Raw genomic sequence first — 21,864 nt, 5'->3', positions numbered from 1 at the left:
GTCACGAGGAAATAGCTTGAATTATGTCAGTGTTTTGAAAAGAAGTCACAGAATGTATTATATTTGGTTGTCAGTGACTTACAGAAGAGGAAAGAATGATATTTCACTGGAGTAGTTTTCCGTGATGGAGTATAAGATTCTGTTAGCTTAAATTTCCTTGTGGCTAACCTGATACCTCGGAGATGAGTAGACATAATTTTTTTAAGCAGTGCAAAAAAACCCACAGAAAATGAAGTGGAAATACTGTGTTGAGTATTTAGCGATATAAATTATGTGTCTGGAAGGTCACATAATAAGGTTCAATTTTGCTGAATTGAAATTTCCTCCATTTCTGATCTTTTTAATCTGTGGAGACTTCTGTATTTGCAGTAAAGAACTTGTAATTTTGTAATTATTTAAACACTGGGTGTTGGATAATCTGCTGCCATCTGAGTGACTCCTCACTAAGCTGCTAATAATGGCCAAATTAAGCAGTAGTCAGTGCCAGTACCTGTAAGAAGGCTAAGTCAGTTTTTATAAGACATCCCGATATAGCAGATCTGGATATATATACATATAATTATAATTTGGATAATAGTGCATAACATTAATGCTCATGTTAGGAATTAACCAGTCTTAATGTAATTATTTTTTCTCTAGAGGTATCTGCCATCCACCTGCTCACATGGTCTTCAAAAGGAAATCTGTTCTGGAGGCCTCATCACCACTGAGAGAGACAAGCATTCATGATCCCCATATCTCCTGGATTTGGTTGTAAGTCATGTATTTGTGTTCATGTATCATGTTTAGTATAGTGAACTGAATGTGAACGAAACTCCAGAGCTTGTGAAAATCCATCTATTTAAACATGTATAGCCCACCTGTCACACCAAATATTTGAATACAGTCCAGTACTGCACTCACTTACGATGCTTTATGAGTAGAGATGTGAGCTCAACCTTTTATGTAAGTCCTATTTTTTAAACCTTCACTGGACTGGCTTAACCAGATTACTTGAGAAGCCACTTTGGTACCTTCTGTGATAGCAGTGTTCTGCTGGATGTGGAATCAGTGAGCCTCAGGAGGTGGGAGGGTAGGAGAGCTTGTGAACGCAGCCATCTCCTCATGAAGCGAAGGGATTCACAGGTAGGTCCTGCACTCTTTTCTCACTAATACACATAGTTCTAGGCAAAAAAAAAAAGAAAAATGCAGTAAGCATGGTTATCACAAACCTAATCACTACTGCCCACAGGTACCAAACTGTATAAGATAGATAAACAGATAGAAGCAATATAGGAATCAGTGTCTCATTCAGGATGATCTGACAGGTTACCAGTGTTACCAGGTTACTGAGTGCCAGCAGAGAGGAGTTGTGACTGTTGGCCTTAGAATAGAGAAACAGATGAGAGCAGCAAAGCAGATTTAGGACAGAAATCACCAAAAATGTTTAGAAATCTGAAACGCATTCGACATTCTTGAAAGACAAAATACATAGCTGTATTAGCCTTGTATGCTCTTCAGAGGTCTTTTAGGTGACTTTGCTGCTTGATTCCATTGAACTGGCATTCAAAGTAAGCAGAATTGTTCTCCATTCCCAGACAGATGCTTGTACTACCCAGAAATATCACATTTGTAAATGAAGAAAATTAGCCCCAACAAAAATAATTAATAATAATTATAATTATACTATATATATATTGTACATGGTTTGAATGGGGATTTACACTGAAATTAGATCACCAGGTGCTCCTTTCAGCACAGGTACAATCTCCCAGACTCGCTGGTTAATTCCTGAGCCTGGTGTTGCTTTCTTTGCAGGAGCCAACCTGTCTCAAAAAGGCACTTGAGACTGTACAATGCCTTCGCTGCAGCTGCAAACTGCTGCAGAGCAGGAGCAGGCTGTGTAGGTAGAGCAACTTGGTGATGTAAGGGCTGTTTGTGGATCAGCACAGCTTCCTGCCAGTACCAGGGGTACCACCATGGCTGGCGCACAGTAATTGAAACCACTGGGGTTTTTTTCAGCAGTGTGTTTTTTTCTGAATGGGAAGTGCAATCCTGAATTTCTCCTTAAAATAAATAAACATAATTCCAGTTTACAGTTCCAAATAAAATCTGAGAAAACAACATATAAACCACACATACACAGCTCTCCCTTGTAGAGAATGGCTTTCTTTTTGGGGCACCAATAGAGCCTTGGTACTTCTGCCATCTTCCCAAGCAGATTTTTAATTAAAGTTATAACTTGTCCCAGGGAAGAATCCAGAAAATATCTGAACCTTTTCTTTCTTTCATCAATCCTCTGCCTTAGGAAAGAAGATAATGAACTTCAAAAAAAAGTGGTCATTGTGAGATACTTTACTTCATTACATTTGGGAGCCTGGGGTTAGTGCAGACAGGGGTTTTCTTCTAGGAACAATATTTTGAGCTGATAAGGAAGGCAAGCTTGCTTTCTACAACTACTGAGTTCTTAGGCAGAAATAAAGACATCAGGAGCACTGTAGCATTTAGTCAGTATTTGCTGAACATTTCTAAAGATGGATGGGAAATGCAAAGGTGCAGTTGTGGTACATGGTCAGCAAGATGTGTGCTCCTTCCTATCTGCAAGAGGAGCTCCTTGTCAAAGTCGCCGTGATTTGCAGCATGCATGGGCTCCCTGTCAGCAGCCAAAGAGACTTCTCTTTCAGCACCTCACAGGAGACATGCAAAGCAGAAACACCTTTTTCTCCATGCTTGGCTACATCCCCACTATTCAGGAGTAATTAGAACCCCCACACAGCCCATTATGGTACAGAATTTTAAATCCAGTCAAATTGTTCCCCCTGTCAAATTATTTCTTGCTCCTAAACTTCCTAATCAACTCTCACAATCTAAATTAGTTCCTGTTGCTTCATTTTCTTTGATTGCTTTGCTGCTGCAGAGGGGTCAGATGGAAAAAATCTGTGGAAGGAGCGTGGGAGCTGAAGAGCCTCCTTTTATCTTTGCCCATCAAGAAATGCCATCGTTTGTGGCCCGAGACTTGCAGACTTTCAGCAGACCCTAGCTGCAAGTAGGGCTGTTTCTTTCCTTTAAGAAAAAGGAATCATAAAAGGAAGAGGAAAGCTGAGGGGACTGAGGAGATGAGAAGTAAACCGGCTCACACTGTTGCCAGCTACTATGTATATTTGGACTAGGTCTTCTCCACTTGTCCCAGCATAAATCAGGCATGGCACTGGTGAACACAAGAGGAGGAAGGTAATAGCGTATAATTCTCTCCCTGCTGAAAATAAAAGACCTGCTAGCTAATTTCCAAGGGTTGTTTAAGTACTTGTGGTCTCCTGCGGTGTGCCTGATATTCTGCAGCTCAGCTTTCTGTTTGCTGAGCCACTAGTCACAGCTTAGACCTGCCCTGCCCTTGCCATGGGTTGGCATGGAGCAGTAGGAGGATCCACAGGGCATGGTGCTCCTACCATGCAGGGCACTGGGTCAGGAGTGGCTTCACAAAAGCAAAACAGGGCCAGAAATGGGCTTTGATGGACATGAAGGCTCATGGTTGGAAGAGCTTGTCTTGTCGCAGGAAGGAGAGCAGTTATTTTCCTGTTGGTGACTCAGAACTTCTGCTGAAGTTAGGGGAGTTTCATGGCAGAAAGAGGGTTAAAATAAAACATTGCCCAGGTACATGAACTTAGAAGAAAACCCTAAATTCTGGTTTAGGAGCCTCATAAAATTTCAATGTTTCTGTAGCTTACCGTTTCTCGTATGACTGCCATTTGTTGTGTTTTTGTTGTTTGTTGTTACTGTTTTTTAATTTCACATGTAATTCAAGGATATTAAACCCCCAATTTAATATGGCAGATGAACATGTTTACAACATGACTTGCTGATAAAGGGCTTAGAGTTACCTACCTATTTAAGCTGACATGCTGATTTGCCCTGAATGGCTTTTGTTTGAAGTTTGGCTTGATGTTTGAGGTCTTTCTTTCCTCCTGGAGAAATAAGTGTATCGAGTCACTGAGGGCACTACAATATTGGATTGTTAAGGGTACACACAGAGACATCAAGTCATAGGTGATTGCAGAGAGAGTGGGGTTGGTGACAGGTGACAGGATGAGGGGAAATGGCCTTAAGTTGTTCCAGGGTAAGTTTAGGTTGGATATCAGGAAAAATTTCTTTACAGAAAGGGTTATTAAGCACTGGAATAGGCTCCCCAGGGAAGTGGTTGACTCACCATCCCTGATTGTGTTTAAAAAACGTTTGGATGTGGTGCTCAGGGCCATGATTTAGCGGAGGGATGTTAGGGTTAGGGTAGTAATGGTTAGGTTGCATTTGGACTTGATGATCTTTAAGGTCTTTCCCAACCTGAACAGTTCTATGATTCTATGATTCTATGTGTGTTGGGCCGTTAAATTACAACAGTCACAGCATTCAGCTGGACCATGTATATTTTAGCAACGCTTCTAGGGGTGTGAAGCCCAACTACTCATTGATATTTTTCTTTAGACCCTGTGCAGACTTTGGGATAGTTAATTTTATTCATAAAGGCTCATATAATGCTGAGTTTTGGATTTTTGATGAAAATAGTGTTGATAACACACTAATATTTCAGTTGCTGAGCAGTGCGTGCATAGAGCTGAGGACTTTTCTGCTTCTCATGCTGCCCTGCCTGCAAGGGGCTGAGGGTGCACAAGATGTTGCAGGGGAGCAGAACCAGGATAGCTAACCCAAAATGGCCAAAGGGATATCCCATACCATACAGTGTTCTGCTGAACAATATAGCTGAAAAGTAAGGGGACATTTGGAGTGATGGCATTTGTCTTCCCAAGAAATGCTTGATAGACCCTGCTTTCTTGGAAATGGCTGAGCATCTACCTGCTGATGGGAAGCAGTGAATGAATTTCTTGTTTTGCTTTGTTTGCATGTGCACCTCCAGCTTTATCTAGTAAACTTTCTTTATCTCAACTCATGAGTTTTTGCACTTCTACCTTTCTGATTCCCACACCTCACCCAGCGGGAGTGAACAAGCAGCTGGATGGTGCTGAGCTGCTGCTGGGTTAAAGCACAACAGATGCACTCCTAAACTTTAGTCCGTTTCTTCAGGATAGGAAACAGTATCTATAATAAGCAGAAATTCAGTTCTGCCATTGGGGATACCCTGTGTGTCGTCAGATCCAGAAAAAAAGAAGTAATCTAATTCAAAACATGCCTATATTTGTGCATTTTTGATGGGCACATCTGGAGTTTTCCTACATTGTGAGTCTCTTGTTGTGTATTTATACTGTTCTATGAAATTTCCATTAACACCACCAGTCATTCAACCTTGAGCAGTTACAGTAACTGCACAGGACACAGCAAGGAAAACTTTATAGTATAGTAAGTTGGAAACATACGTGGTAACATGTTGTAAAACAATAGATTTAAAACAATGCAAACAACAAAACTGAGGAATCCAGTCTAAAATTACACTGATTCTGGTTAAAGGGAGAATATGAAAGGACAGGGAAATCAAAGATAGCCTGTGTGTTCACTGTAGGTAGACCTTAGTTTTGAAAAAACAAACAAGCAAAAAAGCAAATACCAATAATTACACAACATGCTTTGTCTGTGAGGAGAATCGTGTTGAGATATTGCCCTTCTGATTCAGGACCAGAGCTGAGTGCAAGTTCTCAGTCTCTGCTCACAAACAGATCGGCAGCTTGTTACAGCAGATCACTTAAAAGACTCCAAGTTTGACTTGGAGATTTCCAAAAAGAGGTCATTACTGTTGGGTGGTCACACTGCTACCAAGTGTACATCTTCTGTGTCACGATGTTCTCTCCTGTCTCCAGTCATGCCACCCAAGGACAACACTGATTCTCGTGGCTTTCCTGGGACTCTCAGTCACCTACTATCTGGAGGTGTCTGTCTGCCCTCAGCTCTGTTCTGTCATGCCATGCTGCATGTTCATGGCAATACTCCCTCAAAATTTAAGGAGACTCGCTATCTCTTTTACAATTTCCTGATCATTTTCTGAAGTTCAGCTACTGCTTTTTATGTTGATTCTTGCAATGAAGCATCTCTCTTTATGCTGCGACTTCTTCTGTGGTATATATAAGCAAATATTTAGTGTACGTGCCACAAATTATTTTGGTTTTATTCGGTGATTAAATTGTTGAATTGGATGGATATGACAGTATCTCATTTTGCCATCAGATTATGTTCTGCTTTTATTTTCACTCTCCATTGTAATAGTATTTGGTATATTTTTGGCAGTATGCTGAAACCTACGTTGGTGTTACTAAATTTATAACGTGCACTTGATATATACTGGCCCATTAAACAAAGGAATATCTTTGCATCCTCTTCCACAGAAAAATTATAGCACAATTTGAGGATCTTTATTTGAAGCGTTCTTCAACACTAGCCCACACAGGACATTCAGTTCCACTGATCACACACCCATGTAGAATCTGGATAGCTATGCCACAGTGTTTCATCTTGTGCTTAATTTTGAACATCAACAAAGAAAAGTATGAATCTTCTCCTGCGCTTACTATCCTTATCTCTGGCTTGCAAAGGGAGAGACAACCAAGAAGTGCCAAAAGCAGGAATATTTTCTGGATGCCAGATGTATTCCTGCCAAGGACACAGATATATAAAAAGTAGACAGTTGAATAGTCATGGACATCTTAGCTCATATAATAAATAAATCACAGAATGTTAGAGTCAGAGAATCACCAAGGTTGGAAAAGACCTCCGTGATCATCCATTCCAACCATCCACCTATTACCAATATTTCCCTCAAAACTGTGTCTCTCAGTACAACATCTAAACATTCCTTGAGCACCTCCAGGGATGGTAACTCCACCACCTCCCTGGACAGGCTGTGCCAGCACCTGACCACTGTCTCAGAGAAGTAGTGTATCCTAATGTCCAACCTGAACCTCCCCTCGCACAGCTTGAGGCCATTCCCTCTCATCCTATCATTGTTACCTGGGAGCAGAGGCTGACCTTCACCTCAGCACAGCCTCCTTTAGGCAGCTGTAGAGAGCGATCAGGTCTCCCCTGAGTCCTCCAGACTGAACAATCACAGCTCCCTCAGACGCTCCCATATGACTTGTGCTCCAGACCCCTCAGCTTCGTTGCCCTTCTCTGGACATGCTTTAGGGCTTCAGTGTCTTTCCTGCAGTGAGGAGCCCAAAACTGAACGCAGCACTTGAGGTGCAGCCTCACCAAGGCTGAGTATAGAGGGATGGTCACTTCCTTGCTGCTGCTGCCCACACTGATGTTTATGTTTCTGGGACCATAGCTTTGTAAAATAATGTAAGTGTGAAAAACATCACTACTCAACAGCTTTAGGATGTATATGAACATAAAATATTCTTTAGATAATAATGTGTAATATACATACCTACATATTGATATATACATTATACATGCTGAGCAAAACTAGTTTTTGACTAGCAGCTGGAGCATTTCATTCTGTTTCAGTACCTTTTCAAACAAACAGATTTTTCTTAGGCAATGCAAGCAAGCTACATTGACATTCTGGTGAGAGGTACAGTTTCTCAAAGATATTTAGGCAACTTTGATGTCCATGGGAATTTTTTACTTAAAATATGATAGAAGACCTGGACATAAAATTCTCTCAAAACATCCAGGGTGAAGCCATGCAGCCTTTCTTCAACTCCACTAAATTTGGAAGCAGCATAATTTTGTCTGACAACTATTTTCCATATTTGGGGGGAAGAAAGTACTAAAGAAAAACGTGGGTTTACATGGGTGGATAGTGATAGGACAAGGGGGAATGGTTTTAAACTAAGACAGGGGAGGTTTAGCTTAGATATTAGGGGGAAGGTGTCACACATATTAGGGTGGTGAAGCACTGGAACAGGTTGCCCAAGGAGGTTGTGGATGCCCCATCCCTGGAGGCATTCAAGGCCAGGCTGGATGTGGCTCTGGGCAGCCTGGTCTGGTGGTTGGTGACCCTGCACATAGCAGGGGGGTTGAAACTAGATGGTCATTGTGGTTCTTTCAACCTAGGCATTCTATGATTCTATGATTCTATGAAAAATAAAGGAGAAAAAAAACAAAAAAAAGAACAAGGAGAAGGGAAACCAGAGAACAAGAGTGAAGAGTGCTTAAATGCCAAAGACAATGGGAATCAGTTCTTGCAAGACTGGAGAAAGCTGCAGAGGAAGATGAGATCAAAAATATGGTCAAAGAAAAGTCCCTAAAAGACAGAAGCTGCAAAATAAAATTTCAAATATTAGCCGTTACTTTCAAGATGTTATCAGCCATTGCTAGTCTGCTGTCATGGGGAGAAAAAGGCATTACAACATCAAAAGGAAACAAGGAATGTAATAAAGAAAGAAATTAGAAGAGTAATTTGCATCTATTTGGTGGTATAATCTTCAGAGGCACTTTTGCTAATTAGCAGGTTTGGGCGGTACATGTCAGAGTATTCAGAGACTGGTGGAAATCTCCTGAGATGTTTCTAGGCAGCCATTTGGATGGCCACAGAACATTTTTGGAGCCTCATAACTTACCAGCAAAATGAGTTATTTTCTTCTTCACTACTTGAAACCTGACAGTTTTTTTCCTAAAGGAAAAAAGAACAGCCTCTTGCAGGAGCATGTTTCTTTGAGCAAACATAATACAGAAAAGCTCATCTTTTCTTCCAAAACGTTTAATAAGATGATGGTAATGGCACACCTCTATTCACCATGTGACTGTATTTGAGTGTACCTAGTTTGGGCTGTGACCGTTTGTTCTTCTCTTGTATAGTCCTTTTTATTCTTTTTTCTGTTTTACTTTTATGGGTGTTTAAATGCCTAGATGTCTGTTCTGAAGTAAGTAAATAAATGAATAATACATAAAAGGACAGAGAAAGTAATTCCCTGCTTCACAGAAGTCATTGGAGATAGAACAGCAGCAAATTTAGTGGACCTTCTGATACTCTTCGTCACGTCAGATTTAGATTGATTTTTATTCATCATTAGCACCTCAAATCCCCAATGGCAAAAGTTGAGCACTTAAATGCATACCTTACATGACTCCAAAAAGAGGTCTTTGGTATTCAGAGACTTCTTTACATGTATCAGTTCCTCTGAAACTGAGGTTTGAGTGAAACTTGTTTCCCTATCTACTTTTTTCTTTTTTTAACCAGAGACGTAGAACCTTTCTTCCCTTGTGTAGGGACTTCTCCAGTTCAGATGCTTTTACCTTCCTTTCTGCTTTGTATTTCCTTCACTTGCGTCTGTCTGTCTCTAGATTGTCCATCTCCCTGGGTGTGTATCCCGCTACAGATTATACCTTGTCTCTGCCCATTCATTAGGTGGATAATTCCCTGCAGCCGTTTCACCTGAAAATGGTACTTTCTTCCAATCCAATCTCTTATCCCTGCTGGAGTCAACTTGAGTCAGAAGGTCTAAAATTATCCCTGAGGATAACTCCACTGAGGTAAATACTGTGAATTTAACTCTGTGTTTCCCTTGTGTTTCAAAAATGATTATTTTTTTTAATCTCAGATGAATATACTTGTTTTGAAAATGTATTTTCATTGAAAAGTATGATCAGAAGAGCTTGTTCATTCCTTTTGACTGTCACCTATTCTTCTCACACAGCAGCTGTATGTATCAAATGCAGGAATATTTTTTTGAATCAAAGCAAGCAGACTGCTTTCACAGTTTGCTTGCTTTTCCCCTCATTACTGATCTTTTGCTGTAACCATGGATCTATCTGTAATGCTGAGTTTTATGTATTACACTTTGTATTGCTGAAAAAATGCTGAACAAACTTGCCTGTGAGTATCAGATGGAGATTGTTCAAAGGATATGACTGAAACAGAGGTAGATATACACCATTCCATAAATAAACCCTCCTAAGCGTAAGCTGTGACCATTCCTCTCTCCATCTGAACACTTGAAGCTTTTCAGAAAGCTGCTTTTATGTAAGATTAGAGAGCTGTCTCCATGACATAGTGCTTTGCTTCTCTTCACCATTAGTTGGGCGTTAGTTGTTCTGGCTGTAAATAGACAGGCACAGATGGTACCACGACTCTCAGAGCCTCCACACATCTTGCACTGCAGAGATTTTTGTTATTCTTGTTATCTCTCTAGCAGCTCCTACTCTTTCCTAACAGTTTGGTGAGAAGAAAAGGGAAGGCTAAAGAACAATCGGTCCTTTTGCTCTCTAGGATTGCTGAAGTCTTTAGACAGGACTGCAGCATTCATTTTGACTTTATCCTTTGTTAGGGGAACCCAACCATGGACTCTTCCATGAAGCAAACTTTCTTCCAGCCTCACCAGGTGGAGTCAGTTCTCCCCAAGAAGCAGATGCCCCAATGGCATTAACTTGCAGCTCTCAAAAGGCATGCAGCCTCTCTGCACATCCTCCCTCAGTGTCCTGCAGCTCTGATCACCACAATGCAAAGAAACACAGCAGGCTTGCATCTTGAAAGAGTGCCTCAGTGCACAAGAACAGTGTTTGCAGGAACAATTAGCAGCATTGAATCTAGAGAGGATAAAAAGGACATGACAGATTTGTAGCTCCCCAGTGCGCTTCATGAAGAAGGTAGATTAGGTGACCCTCTTTAGTCTTTCACATAACACGAAAACAAGATGTTAACTTAAAGGCAACAAATTGAAATCAGATAAAAGGAAGTCAATCTTATAAAGAGTACAATTAACCTCCTACTACAGGAGCCAAGAACTTAGCAAGGTTTTAAAACAGATTGGATGTTTGTATAAATGATTAAAGTGTTTGCATGGTACTTTCTCTGTTCTCTCTTTTGTAAGCTGATTGGATTCTGTTTTTCTAAAAAGGCAAATAACTAGTGCCTGGGTAAGAAGAAGGCAAAACTCCTATTTGTTTAATATTAGGTTTTCCATCATCTTCCTCTACAGCATTGGAGAATACAAGCAGTCAGTGACATGGCAGTGGATGGAGTTTTCACCTGCTTCTGGACATTAGCTTCTGCATTGTCATATATAAGGCTACTAAAGAGTGGTCAAGGTTAGCCAGTATGTTCATAAATAGCTCAGCTCAGAATCATTGAATGGCTTAGGTTGGAAGGGTAATTTAAAGATCATCTAGTTCAACCAACCAGCCTCCACTATATCTGGTTGTCCAAAGCCCCATCCAGGCTGACCAGAGACACCTCCAAGGATAGGGCAACCACAGCTTCTCTGTGCCAGTTCCTACCCTCATCATTCACCTTTTTAGTAGGACCCCAGATTCACTCACCAAAGGCCTTTAGTGATACAGCATACTCTTAAATAGCTACAGGTCCAAAACAAAAAGCCCTCCTTTTACATTGGATTACATCCATGTACATCAGCTCAGCCTTCAGTGGTCCTCGGAGACCAGTGGGCAAGCAGGAGTGGTGTCAGTAGGTGCTCCTGGTGGGCCAAGACTCCCATGCACAGAGCTCTTCTTCTGTGCCACTCTGCTCTGGTCTGGGGAGTTTATCTACATCTGTATTTATCAGCCCAGCACAGGCCCTGGCTTAGTTGAGACTGCAATATCCTGTAATAGAGGACAGGCTTGCAGGAGAGGAGGTCGTGATGAAAAGTACTGCAAAAAGGAAGATCATGGCTCACCCCTTTTTTAATGAAAAGACCGATGGAGAACTGTCCATCAAAAGGATGAGACAGCTAAGTGATAGATGAACTTCCCAGAATTGCAGTGTTTCAACAGGAAAAAAAAGAACCACAAAAATCACCTAGAAAATAAATAGGAGCCGTGAATGGCAGCAGAAATCTATGACAATTGGAAGAGGAAGCAGTTGAAGGCATGAAAAGCCTGATGAGATTATAAATAAAATTATATATTGCATTACACCACGCTCCTGCAACTCATGTTTCCTCAGCTATTCAGTAAAGACTGGTGTCAGCTCACCACTTATCTGCTGCAGACTTTGGCTATCTCAGTTTCCTCATAAATGAGACAGTTTGGACGAAGACATGCAGAAATAGAGTGTGTTTCATTTCTTTGCAGATCCCAATCTCTGTGGCAAAGCAGGGTGAAATCCTGATGGCACGAATGATTCAGGATATGTCAAACTGGGCTGGAAAAGGCAAATTGAGAAGCAGGTCTTTGCAAATATAAAGACAAACAAGTATGCAGTTCACTTGATTGGTGGTGATAGGTTTGAAGTGCATGGAATAATCAGTTTGTAATGCCAGTAATCAGTTTTTTCAGGCTTTTCTGCATCAGTTTTGCTGGTGATGTACAGTTACTCCCAGGGAAGCTCACCCTGCTACACAGCTTGGGAAATGACCAATCCTTCTGTTCATGGTGACTTTAACTTATAACCAGCTGCCTTCCTAGAGCGTGTGCACTAGCTGGACACACACAGTTAGGATCAATACAGAGTTGAGAGAGAAATTTACAGATATCAATTCTCAGTGCAAAAAAAGCAACACTTAATTCTCTTCCCTATCAGTTTGTCTCACCAGCGTGTCTGTCCTACTTTGTCTTTCAGAGTTGATTCTGTTGGAGAAAAGCCTGCCATTTGCTGCACCACCAATGGGCCTGCAGTGAGGTTAGCTTTGGAGAATGTGATGGAGGTCTTCAGTACTTCTGGTTTCTCTCTGATTTATACACACTGACTTCTGCTGACAAACAGAACGGGGCTTTATAGCCAGGTACGCGCCTACTGCTTAAACCCCAATGCTTTGCTACTGAAGTGAGCTGCTTGCAGGAGTTGCTAGGTAACTGTACCCTTCTCATGGCTTATGGGAGAGAGCGAGAGAATTCTGGTGATGTCATGCTTCACATTCATCTTTCATCTTTTCAAAGAGTTTTCTCTCAATTTCTACAGGAACAGGTGCATGGGGGAGTTTTTCAGTAAGTTAGAGCTTCCCTGCTCCATCGTGCTGGTGCAGCTTAATTTCACTCTTGTGCAACACTGCAATAATGCAGAATTGGCCTGGGCTCCTGAAAGTGTGAGTTTAGGGGAATAGTTCTGTCTGTTCAGGCCTCTTGCATCGTCTAGACACTGACTCAAGAGTGAATTCCTTGGAAACACAGACATCTCCAAGAGCTGCTTCGCTGCCTGTATCTGAACAAAATGGTGGCTTCCTCAGTAAAAGGCAATGGGAGCTTTGTGATTATGCTTTTCAAGAATGCAAAAAATCCAAATATTAAGTACTCGAAACAGACTGAAGCTGTGACTTCTGCCCCTTTCAGTACTAACCATATGCCTAATTTATATTAGTAAGAGTCAAGTTACATCGATATGTAGCTTTATAAGTGTAGTTCATCTTTAACAAGGCAGATGAGAATAGATAAATAGGATGGTTTGAACATGCTGTGGTGAGTATGGGATGGATGAGCAGGAAATCACAGAGCTGTGGGAGATCTAGTGAGGTGTACGCATCCAGCTTCCCTAGCCTGGAGGGGAGGTACATTCAAAGGGTGGTGTGTCTGAAGGCTGTCCAGGTGGCTCACTGTCCTAGTGGGAAGGCAAGGCATGGATGCAAGGTCTGGTCACAGCTGTGTGGCCAGGTTTGACTCCCAGTGGGGCTCTGCAGAGTTATTTGTCGTTTTTCCTTGTTTCTTCCCTAGTCTGAGCTATCTGCTGTCCTCTCTGCTAGTCTTGTCACCTTTCTGCAGTGGCCATCATGCACGTTGGCACTGGCAGGAGTATCACACTGCAGCAGTAGCTGGTGAGAATAGCATTTAGAGCAGAAAAATCAAGCCTTCCAGCTTGTAACAGTTGTGCATCCTCCGGGTGCTGCTGCCTTCATCCCTGCCATTCCCAGCTGGATCTACCAGTTGCTCTCTCTGTTTGCTTGCCTGATTTGATCTTCCTTTTCTTTTTCGCTGCCTCTTGCCATCCTTCTCCCCCACACTTCCCCATGTGTGAGAATTTCTAATCAGTGCAGAGCACAGATCCCAGGCGTGCACTGTGCCGGGCTGCTGTGGCAATTAGCTAACGTTTGGAGTGTGCTGAGCGGCACTATCTCTAGCATGCTATTTTAAGATGCTGCCTTGATTATATATAAAGGTCTACCTGGCAGGAAAGGAACTGAGACAGAGAATACAGCTGACGTTCCCTAGACGCCGAGCAAATGCTGGGCTAAATGTGTTGTTTAGAACAGAGAAGTCAATTTAGAACAGGGGAGTCAATTTTCTGCAGGTAAAGAGCATGATGAAGGGCATTCATTAGGATGGGCACAGACTAGTGGGAGAGATGCAATGCCTCACTGACAGTAAGCGATTCGATGTCCTCGCACATTCGGTCTGATTGGACAAGGACCTCCATCCTTTGGACACAAACTGTAAGACACCTTTCTGCTTTGTGTCACTTCCACAGAAGCCATCAGGGTGATTTGCATAAATATGCAAGTGGTAATCAAACCTGGGTAATTCGGCTGGTTTGTGATACATTTTTTGTGCATGTTATGCATACAAAAATACAATAAGTGTTCACTCTGTTTAAACCTGCTCAAGGTCACCAAATTGAGGAGAGACCAAGGAAACAGAAGGCAAAATTGTATCCCATTTTTTGGTACTATACCTCTCCGGGGACATTATACTGTTACTGTAAAGGCCAAAAAGAGTGCAAAGAGATCTGCTGGTCCTCTGATAATTGTTCCCTTCTCCTGTTTGCAGTTTTTTAACTAGTTGAGAGCAGTAAGAGAATAAGAAAAACAACAGTTGCTGATGGAGTTAGTATTTTTTACATACCAAGTCACTCCAGTAAATCTAATTTACAGGCAAGCTGGAGTTTGTGAAGAATTAAGTGACCAAGGTCCCTAACGCTTTGGGGAATTCATTGTTTCTGTCTGATTCTCTGCTTATTTTGATGGTTCCGACCAAAGATTAACACACATTTCACATGGCTTTCCATTATTTTATAGAGATTAAGAGAGGTTTTTCTGTGGCTGTCCTACAATGACAGAGCAGAGAGCTCCAGATTTTTACAGAATGGTGGCATATATAACTTCAACGATGCCTGTTCACGTATCTTCAAAATTGGGAACTAGAGAGTTGATGACTTTTCAGAAGAAGTGAAGTAAATGAAGGCCAGTGTAAGAACTGAACCAAAATGAGAACTTAAATATCATTCTCTTAATTACCTGACATAATCCTGCCAGTTTTGTTTTAATAAATTACTTAAGTGCCAGCTAAAAGACAGTCAATTACCTAGAAATCTGGTAATAATTAATTGAGCTCTCTAAAAAACAGCCCTCACCAGTGCTACAGTTAAATATTTATGACTTACGACTCGTGGTGATACGTTCTCAAGGCAGATGATCAGATCATACATAAAACAAATCAGGCATCTGCAGTTCAGGAAGTTTCTATTAAAGCCCACAGTTCTGGGGGGCTCCTGGCTGAATTTCCACCACCATCACTTTCAGGAATAGAGTTTTTCACTGTTTGGTCCCTCCCTGAAACTGATTCCTTTTGGATATTCAGATTCATTCCAGCTTCATATCTTAGTTTGAAGAATGCATGTATCAGTGTGAAATCTGCTGATGGGGAAAGTGCAGCATTACTGGTGAAGGCATAAAGTTAGGAGGGTACAGGCAGCTCAGAATTTCAAATGTTGAGGGCCAACAATAAATGCTTCACTGTGCAACTTAATGATGGTGTTCAGACATATTCATAGACACAGACACTCTTCATTAAAAGATAAATTTCTCTGTTACGTTGGTTTGAGTAATCTGATTTTTCCAAACAAATGACATGTTAATAAACGCTAGATAACCTACTGCAGAAATTAGAAGCAGTGTTTAAAAGTACCCTTTCTTGGGATTAAGGTTTAGAAAATTGTCTGCCGAGTATTCTGTTCTGTTCTCATTTCTTCATAGAAAGACAGCTTGTAGAAACAGCAACAATTTTTTATGCTCTAAAGCAATCAGCTTACCCACATGACTGCATATTAGAATCAGCTATTTTTAATAGTTCAATTTGTGTTTCCATCATGACAGTTGCATTATTGCTTTTGTCAAGAAAGCTATGCCTGCCCTGCCCGTACAGCAGGATTTTCAATGTTAGTAATATCAGGTGGGGTGCCTCCAAAGTGGAGGCTGGAAGCAAGATCCACACTGTTCTTCCCCAAGCTGCAAGTTATCCAGATGGTTTTTACTACAAAAGTATAACACTGAGATTAAAACAAAATGTCACCAAGTTTGCTGGAGTTAAGAAGTGACTGGACAGTGCTCTTGACATAAGGTCTGATTTTTGGGTGGTTCTGTGTGGAGCCAGGAGTTGAAGTCAGTGACCCCTGAGGGTCCCTTCCGACTCGGGGTGTTCTATAATTCTGTAATTCTCAGTGCCCTTCCTCCCAGCCCCAAGCATTGTTCCCAGCTGTTCATTCAGCCCTTCCAAACAAAACCTTTTGGCAGGGGCAGCTGTCCAGCCCCACACATTCCCCAGGAGTGCTGCAGAACAGCAAGGCAGGGGGACACACGCCCAGGCCCCCCTACAAACACAGCACAGTGTGTGAGGATGCTGCGGCTACTTCCTCCAGCAAGAGCCGCTGCTGGAGTGGGTTACAGCCCACAGGGAAGGTGATGATGGGCTGCAATTTATTTTTATACCCTCTGCTTCATCTGTATCCATCTTCACACTGATAAAGGAACAGCTGCTTTTAATCTCATATTTGAATGCCAGGCCTGGTATGGTGACCACTCAGGAGCTGTGGGTGCTATCCTTATCAGGCCAATGACACCAAAGGGCAACTATTATCCTTATGTGCAGTGTTAGCTGTGGGTCTTTTTGTGGCCAATTTGTTGCAGTAGCGGTTGGGGCTTGGGAGACAGAGAGAAAGGCTTTAGTCAATTCCCTTGCTAAACGCTTCGATCCGCTCACCAGAGGCGTGCAAAGGGCTGTTCGGATCTGCTTCGACACCAAAGGTTTTATTTCCAGAGACTGTCACACAGTGATACAAACTGCCAGGGGAGTTTAGGCACAGATGATTAATGCATTGTAAGGTAACCTTTGGACTAGCAGAGCTGCTATTCCCCTGGAAAGAGTGCCTTGTAATAGCTCATTTATATAAGAGTAGTAAGACACTCTGGCCTGGGACATACCATGATTTGAATTCACTGTTTTCATTAAAAAATGTAAGAGGGAGTGGGCATGAGGCTTCTCAGCACTGGAGTTGAAATGCAGAGCAACACACGCTGCAGAGGAGACTGTGCAGCCCATAGAGGTGAGGCTGTGGGCCAGCTGTCCGCTCTCCCTGCAGGTAGGCCTGGTCCAGCAAAGAAAGCATGTTCTGTAGACGTCAGCCTGTCAGCCTATTTCTGCCTTTTGGAAAGTGAAGAGGGGAATTTCATTAAAATTGACTGTAAAGACATTCAAACAGATTTATTGTTTGTATTGTTTGTAGAAAGGGGAAGAAGTAAATGCAGGAGAAAAAAAAACAACTACTTCAGTTTTCCCGGAGATGTGTAGATAAGTATGAAAAGTTGTTCCTCCTTTCTGCTGACTTCTATCAGAAGTTGGTAATTCCTTTCTAAAGCTTGCGGGCCACATAGCTCTGTGTAGGACTGTGGAGGCAGTGCAGAGTTAAGCCAACTCCAATGGACGACGGGCGAGTGGCAGGGAAAGAGACAGATGAAAAGTGTAGAGCTAGTGTGATACGAGAGACTGGAAAGGAGCTACTTCCTTGTTTTGTCAAAAAAAGAGAAGTTTTATAAGGGCTACACAGTCTGAGTTTGTACCTAGGTAACATTTAGTACGTATTGTTTCTGAAGGTAATGGGTTGTATTGGGAAAACGATCAGAAGAGGTCCTTTTCCACACATGACATACAGAAAGGTTGAACAGAATGTTTTCTGGACAAATAGTAAATGTGTAAGCTGAGAACCACTAGTTTGATGACTTAATTTTCCTTTTGAAAGAAAGACAATGTGCAGAAATGAACATAAGCATCCTTCAAGCTAGTGGCAATGAAAAACAAGCTAGTGACAATGAAATCTTTGATAAGAGGGATTCACACTTAAAACACAAGTTCTTTTATTTCTCTGCTACTTTTTTTTCTCAAATTGCTTGTACAATATTTTTTCCTACAATAACCTTACAGAGCAAAGGCTAATCTGAAAAAATTCTGCTCGTGAAGCATTGCTTTTCTCTAATAAGCGCATCCTGTTGGAGCTGCAGTGTTTCTCTCTTGTTGTTTGATTGCTCATCTATGAAAGCATGTAGCCAGTCCTCCCAGCTTAAAAAAGGTTGACAGGAGGCCCTTCAAGATCCTGTTCTTTTGTTCCCTGGCTTGCATGCTTGCTCTGGACTAGTAATTCCCAACAAAGCTATATATCTTATTTTGTCTTATTACTGTAATGATTCAAAAAGGAAAGAAAGAAATCAGGGGGTGTTGAGGTGTGCCAGTGGAGAAACGTCTGCAGTCATCAAAGAACTTGGTCATTAATTTCTACTGCAAAACAAGTTTTCATTACCCTGCTTTCCTTTTGCAGCCAGAACTAGCTAGGGAAAGATCGAGCTGTTTATGTGCAACTTAAAATGGATGGCTGAGGCAGTGCTTTTTTAAATAATTGTTGTGTATTGCTGACTGATTTTCTACTAAACAGGCAAGTTACTGAAATGATGCTGTGATATTCACACTTTGTCTTCTGTTTGGTTCCAGGAAATTTGTCTCATGAGGATTAGAAATGCTGCCATCTGCAATACAGACATTTCTATCAGTGGATGTGATCAGGAAAACCTAGTGTTTGTCAGTAATTGCTTCTAAAAATAGGCACTGTCTCTTAAAAGTGAAATAGGAGGGTGACAAGGAGCTTTAAAACAATTCTTCTCGTTAGTGGCAGAGAATAACCCACATCTGTGACTGTGTTGCCAGGCCAGCACTATGGCAGTGGTGGAGGATGCTAAGCCCCGGCCAGCCCAAATGCAGCCTTTGTACCTCAGTCCCACGTGGCACCATGGGTGGGAGGCCTGCAGACCCTCCCCCCATGCTCCATTTTCTCACACAACAGAGAGGAGCTGCATCAGCATGGGGCAGGGGAATGGCACAGGCACACAAGTTGTTGAGGTGGGAAGGGGAAGGTAGCATGGACCAGGTCGAGGGGCGGGATTAGACCTTCTCTTCATCCTGGAGGACCAACCCACGCAGCCTTTACCTCCTCCAAGGGGCTTTGCAGATTCTCTTTTGTAAATGCTAATCAACAGAGTTAATCAGAGCTTCTTGTCAGTGAAGGAACATGGGATAGCTTTTTCCTGTCTTTGCATTGGGTCTTCTGTGCTGCCAAGAGACAATTGACACTGACTTCTTAATACACTTGCTCTGATAATAAGGTTTTTGTCACTATTGTCCGAACTGCTCAACTCGCATTTCTGGTAGGACAAAGAAAATGTCACTCAGCCTCTGCTCTGTGCTCACTCTACATTTTCATCTAAAATAACCCTCTTCTAATTCACAGCAAAGAAACTGATGGGAGTGAAGAAAAAGTGCTTCCCAAGAGCTCTGTAATGGGGCTCAGCAATGTTGTGAGCACAATGTGGGTATTCCTCTACTTTCAGGGAGTGGGAAACAAACTGACTGTCCTTCTTTCTCATATACATTTCTAGCTCCTATCTCAGAAACAAAGGATGGAGAAGTTTTCACGGTGGGACTCTGGGCAAAGCAGGGGGGGAGCAGCCCTGCTGCCAGCTGAGGCAAGCAGTCCTGGTGCATCACCTGTGCTTGCCTCGCAGCATGAACTGCTGCTGCACATTGCACAGCATCCCTGGGCAGCAATACCAAATCAGAGCTGTGAACGACGGACGAAGGGCTTCTGATGGCAGATGGCAGACTCTGAGCTGTGCACACTTTTAAATTAGTGTAGTTTCAAATCATTTTAATCTGCTTTGGTTCTTGTGGCTTGCCCAGGCTGCAAAAGGTATGAAAACAACAGAAAGGCAACTGCCTGCACATCTGGCAAGCACCTGCATGATACAGTACAGGAAAGAGCTGGGAGTAATTGGTGGGAATTTAGCAGAAGAAAACAATGTCCAGTTGTCAAAAGGAATGTCTTTACAAAGCAGTGATATAATCACAGAAAGCAGCAAGACACCACTCACACCAGGTGCTCTGGGTGAAGAGAAACAGTCCGCATTGGCTGGATCCATTTATCAGCCTTCAGCCCCACAGTGCTAGGGCAGCCATTTCATTTCAGCAGCCTTGCAGCCTGAGGCTGGCCTGGTGACCGTTTCTGCCTCTAGCAGTCTGATCCACTACAGCCCATATAAATCAGTGGGAATTATTCTCATGGAAACCTGGGGTCTTGGAAGAGGCCCTTGAAATATAGCAGATATATCAGCAGCAGTGTTGGCACCGCATAAAGGGCAGAGCGAATAATAATAGCAACAAAGAACTCCCAGCATCCAGAAAGCGCAGCAGAGGTCAGGCTCTGCATGAAGACAGTTGTTATGAGAGATTTAAATGTTTTGAAGGAAAGCACAGCAGGGCAGTCACGTAGGGAGCTCTGCTGCAGCCGCAGCCCCTGCTCCTGGGCGCTGGCTGAGGCTGCTGCTATGGGCATAGCACCTGCCCACCGTTCTCCATTCAAACTGTGTTTCCAGGCTTGCTTTATGCACTCTGTATTGCCCACGGCCCCACTGCACGTGCTTCACTCTGTACTGATGGGCTGTGAAAGCTGAAGCTTGCTCCTAAGCAGCCTGTTTCAAGGGCCCCAGCAGCTTGTGCTCTGCTTGATCCTGCTCCCCTCTCCAGCAGCTGCCTCGGCCAATTTTAGCTGGGTGTCCTGTGGAAATTCAGTCAGAAGTTGGGAATTGGAGCTGCAAGTTGCCACCATCCAACCTCCCCCTCACACTCTAAAATCCCATCCCAGTGGCATGCCAGAACTTTCCCTTGATTTGCTCAGCACAGAGCAGAGGAGCTGAGGGGAGGCCTGATGGCCTCACAGGAAGCAGAGGGGCAGCGCTGAGCTCTGCTCTGTGTGAGAGCAGCCTGAGGGAACAGTGTGGAGATGTGTCAGGAGGGTCAGGGAAAAATTCTGCCCCAGAGGGCAGCAAGGCTGCCCAGCAGTTCAAAGATCATGTGGACAATGCTCTCAGGCAGATTTTGGACTATCCTGTGTGGAGCAAGGAGCTGGGCTCAATGATCTTGTACTCCCATTCCACTCAAGATGTTCTATGCTTCTAATTAATCCACTAACTCCAGAAAGCAGGAAATTGCAAGAAAAACTTTGAACATTGTAAGAATACTGAGCTGGAAGCACCAAGAATATAAGCATATATATACATTAACATGTTGTATTGAGGAGTTTTGTAGGTTAAACTAGAAATGCATCACCCATGGTGAGACGTGTACATAAGACTTGTACTACAGCTCAAAATGAGGTTGCCATCAAAGGTCAGACTACTAAAATGGGCAAATACATCAATTCTTGTATTCCCATCAATATAAAAATGCTGAAACATATAGAGAGGCCAATATCCAGATCCTTGTGAAACATTTATAGTAAGAGCATTTTGTGTTTGAACCGTCTTTCTCCTGACTATAAAGCATTTTTATGGTCAATAGTCTTTGTACATGGGAAATACTACTCACTAATGCTTGACTTGTGTGGCTTTTTTTTTTTTTAAACCTGTAGGTTACCAAAAATTGGATTAAAAAGATATTTAAAAAAAAAAAAAACACATAGAAGAAACCTATCCCTGAACTAGCAAGGTATGCTTGTTATCTACTTAGCAAATAATTTAAAGTTTTTCCAAAGATCCTTGAAGATGGCTTCTCTCAGATACTCATAGAAAAAAAATCCGTGACAAAATGTATCTTACAGCTGCAACTTTTAGATTTCAGGTAAAGCAGATTTCAAACTGCAGAGATTTGAGGAAGTTAAGGTACAGAAAATCACCACACTAATTGGTCTTCTTGATGAAAGATTGATCCCTTCTCGTTAAGGTGATGGTGTACTGCCACTAGGGATTGTAATGTAAAAGTATATGA

At 42.3% G+C, this 21,864-nt stretch overlaps 1 protein-coding gene across 1 annotated transcript in view; it reads left to right on the top strand.

Moving 5' to 3' along the window:
• The first annotated feature begins 639 nt into the window (after nucleotides 1-639).
• Nucleotides 640-21,864, top strand: part of LARS2 (leucyl-tRNA synthetase 2, mitochondrial) — a 122,991-nt gene continuing 101,766 nt past the window's right edge. The window contains exons 1-3 of the mRNA XM_003207241.3: nucleotides 640-753; nucleotides 9,269-9,393; nucleotides 12,419-12,581. The gene's annotated coding sequence lies outside the window, so the exon portion shown is untranslated. The remainder of the gene's footprint in view (nucleotides 754-9,268; nucleotides 9,394-12,418; nucleotides 12,582-21,864) is intronic.

Source organism: Meleagris gallopavo, chromosome 6 (genome assembly GCF_000146605.3).
Source record: "Meleagris gallopavo isolate NT-WF06-2002-E0010 breed Aviagen turkey brand Nicholas breeding stock chromosome 6, Turkey_5.1, whole genome shotgun sequence".
Lineage (NCBI taxonomy): Eukaryota > Metazoa > Chordata > Aves > Galliformes > Phasianidae > Meleagris > Meleagris gallopavo.
Note: the sequence above shows the minus strand (reverse complement) of the source record. Positions and strands in the feature narration are given on the sequence as shown.